The following is a 4,236-nucleotide window of genomic DNA, read 5'->3' as shown; positions in this document are numbered from 1 at the left end:
AAAAAACTTGTCTTTTTGCAATTTTGCATGCTTATTTGCGAAGATAACATAACATTTATTGGCATCCGCTTCCCATCTGGGAACACAGAGGTGTGATGATCACTCAGCAGATTAGATGTCGTTTTGTAGTGATACAGTGTGATAAACTCGTGCCAGGCGATAACGTCAGTTTTAGGAGCTCTTACTTACAGCTAGCTGTTATGCGTCAAAAGTGGGGGAGCGCTGCTGGAGTGCGCTCTGGCAGTACTACAACCCTGGTTTTAAACCAACAATGAAACATGGAGGGAACTGGTAGGAATAGTGTGATCCGCACGGTGCTACGTCCTGCCGGTGAAGCTCCCCGCTGTCAGGTGAAAAGAAGCGGCTGGCAACTGTGCATGTGTCGGAGGAAGCATGGTGCTAGTCTACGGCTCTCCCCAGATCGGCAGAGGGTGGAGCATCGACCGGGTCAGCAGGGGGAAATTGGCCAAGTACAATTGGGGGAGAAAATCGGGGGGGGGGGGGGGGGATTTAAAAAAAACTTCAGAGAGAGAGAAAGAGAGGGGGAGAGAGAGGGGGGAGGGGAGGAAAAAAGAAAATTTGAGAAAAAACAAGAAAACATTTTCAAATTTTTCCAATGTCCATGAACATCGAAAATCAAGTGGAACAAAGTGGAAATACGACCAAAAATAAACCGTGAAAACGTACCTTGGTCAAAAACATATTTTTTTTATTTATCCCTGACTGTCATACCATGCTTTCAGTGCTCATTGCTAGCTTCACTCATTTCACATGGCATGTTCTTTCGTAGCCTGGTAAACCAGCCGGTCATGTGAACTTACATTTCATTTTGTTCTGTGGGACTGCATCTGGCCTCAAGCCCTGGGAGGGCTTTAGCAGAAACTGCAAAGCAGACGAGCCAAACAGCGACTGCGCTCTCAGGGCCCTGTGATTGACAGCGCAAGTTGGCCAATCAGGGACGGACTGACGTAGTTGATGGACAGGCCGACGCTGTAGCAAACATGGCGGCTTCACTAGCAGTAACGTTTAAAGGATGGCTTTACCGATTTTCAACCAGATTTGTATCCTTACAATGTCAGTAGTATGAGTAGATATGCAGCCTTTACCTCCCCTCAGTAAACCCTCTTGGCTGTACTCCCTTATCATTCACATTTTTAGTACACCGCTCTGACGCGTTTTACGTCACGACCACATCAGAGCGGTGTACCACACATGCAGAAGAGCTGTAGCTTAAAACTACAATTATTTTGTGTGTGTGCCACCTCTAGGGGGCCTCCACGCACCTCCACAGCTCCAAAATCAAAACACTCCGTCAGCCATCCTTTCTGCACCACATCGGTCTGGAGCTAACTAGCTCACCATGGCTCAACCATGGCTGAAGGAAATATTTCTGGTGAAATTGAAGAGTTTGATATGGATGAAGACGATTTCCAAAGTGTGCTAATGAACTCTGACATTCAGGGCTACTTAACGCCATATGAGCCAGACTACAGTGCAGAGGAATTGCGCCGTATGGAAGGAGAGGCAGTTGAACAGGCCGCCGGAGACGAACCAGAGGCCGGCCCCGAGGCTCGCTGTGCGGGGACAAATTCTGCATCGTGCCGCTGCCGATGGATCGCTCTGCTACAGCGAGAGGCCAATTTCTTCTTGAAGAAGTCACTGTGTAAGCTGTGTAAGGTTGCATCAAAGTTTTGGACCATAGATCGTTGGGTTTTAGAGACTAATTTTACACGAAATTACAATAAAAAAGTTGAACCTGTTATTGACATTATCACTATAACGTACTAAGCATATAGTCGACAATTGCAGAATTATGGCCAGATATTAGCTACTGTGAAACAACAATGTATAGCCACCCCATTATGTAACTTTTTCATGTCATTCCCTGAAGCATACTTTATTTTTACTCCTACAGCAGCATTTATCTTGGGTGAGTGTGGCACTGTGGCATGCTGGAAGGTCTTGTGGATCTCCTTCAGGTGGACTGGTCTTCGGTCTCTCGTCCAGCAGCAGCAGATGTCATCATCGACGTCATCACCATCATCAAAGTCTTTATCCATGTTATCGATGATTAGTTACACCTCACATGTGGCTTTGATTTACCATTGCAAATTTAGCCCAATTTGTAGAAAATGCAGATGTGAACAGGTCTAATGACAAATATGGAATATCACCCAAGGAAATACCACGGTTTAATGCCAACAGATAAACCATACAGATTTGTTGTAATTGTAAACACAAAAAAGGGAGCAGAGACATGGTTTTCAAGTATAACACAATGTACAACTTTTATTCAAAGACAGGATTGAAAAATATAATTCACTTGCATTCACCTCAGACAAGATTGGACACTACGTTAAAGTCTGAAATGCACCTAGATTTGCTAGAAGAATTGACATTTCAGCTTATCACCTTCAAGATTCAAGATTCAAGATTTTTATTGTCACTCCATGGTACAAGTACCACGTGTGAAATTCTTGTGCAGTGGACTCCGTTTACGACATAGTACAAATAGGCAACAAGCAATGAGCAATAGGCAATAAGAAATAGGCATCAATAAGCAATAAGACAGCAATAAGGCAATAAGAGATAGGCATCAATAAGCAATAAGACAAGTCGGTGGCTTATACGACAGTGGCATATTCATTGCACATAGGTGCACATGTCATGTGCATACGTTAGACGTGTTCAGAGATTCCAAATTCGACGTTTTATACATACATGTGCAAATAGCATGTACCTTATTAAACATACACTTAAATTTACAATTAAACGTTAGGCACCTTATTAAACATACACTTAAATTTACAATTAAACGTTATAGGCATCCGTAATAGTAGCAGCTGCAGTACGGTACGGTACGACTACTGCACTATTTTGTGCATATTAAGGAGTCTCGTGGCCTGCGGGAAGAAACTGTTCCTCAAGCGATTTGTGCGTGTTTTTGGAACCCTGTATCTCCTCCCTGAGGGTAGCAGGGAGAACAGGCCGTTGTGGGGATGGTTTGTGTCTTTGATGATCTTCAGGGACCTCCTGAGGCACCGCTGGTTGTACAGTTCGTGCAGTTCTGGCAGTTCACCTCCTGTTACGTGCTGGGCCGCGCGCCTCACCCTCCGTAGCGCTCTGCGGTCCATGGTGGTACAGTTCCCGTACCAGGCGGTGAAGCCTGCTGTCAGTACAGTAACAGTAGTAAGGATTTTGAAAGTTTTGATGAATCAATCCAAGTTAACGTTAATCGCAGAATGCCTATTATAGTAACGTATGATTTATTTATGCATTAAATTATTTCGCTTATGAAATTATTTCGCTTGAATGAATCTTACAGCAATACTAAAAATAAACATCTAGGTAGCATAGCTAGCTAAACAACTAGGAGTGCATTAACGTTAATATTTATATTATCGTTAGGTCAAACACACCTTAACGTTATGAGTGCGGCCATTTTTGATTAACATTAAGTCCATGATAAAGTCTAGCATTTAGGTATATTCAGTGTGTGAAAAGGATACTGTTATGCTAGCATTATTAGCACAGATGGCTATGTAAAACGCTATTTACAGTCCATGGTCAAACGTTAGCAGTGACCACCAGTGTTGGGCAAGTTACTTTCAAAATGTAATATACTACATATTACTAGTTACTTTCATTTGAAAGTAATAAGTTACTTTACAATATTACTTTCTGTGTAGAGTAACTCATTACTTATTACACTACTTTTGCATTACTTTTACCAAAACAACAGCAGCAGCAGAATGACATCGCCGCCCCGGAACCATCCCAAAGAATAATTTCAACCACCTTGAAGTCAGTGTAAACAATCCAAAATTCTAAATGTTATTATTTTCCTTTGTTATTGTCATCTATAGTGGTCATTTGCATAAAAACACACAGTTTGATTAGGAAATGATTGTATCTTTTTTAAATATGTGCTTTCATTTAAAATGTAACTCAATTTGTAACTTGAGTTACTTGACAAAGTAACTGGTATAATATTACTTAAATCCTATAACTAATACGTTATATTACTGAGTTACTGCTAAAAGTAATATATTACATATAATATGTTACTTTTGTAATGAGTTACCCCCAACACTGGTGACCACCGACAACTTCATTCACTCACCGAAAAAAGCGGAAACCACCCTTCTTTGAGGTATGGTTAATACAACCAACTGCATCGCAAGAAGGCATATTTACTGTCCAATATTGACTAAAAGCCACAACACCACAAACGCG

Source organism: Poromitra crassiceps (genome assembly GCF_964638095.1).
Source record: "Poromitra crassiceps genome assembly, chromosome: 1".
NCBI classification, from domain to species: Eukaryota; Metazoa; Chordata; class Actinopteri; order Beryciformes; family Melamphaidae; genus Poromitra; species Poromitra crassiceps.
Note: the sequence above shows the minus strand (reverse complement) of the source record.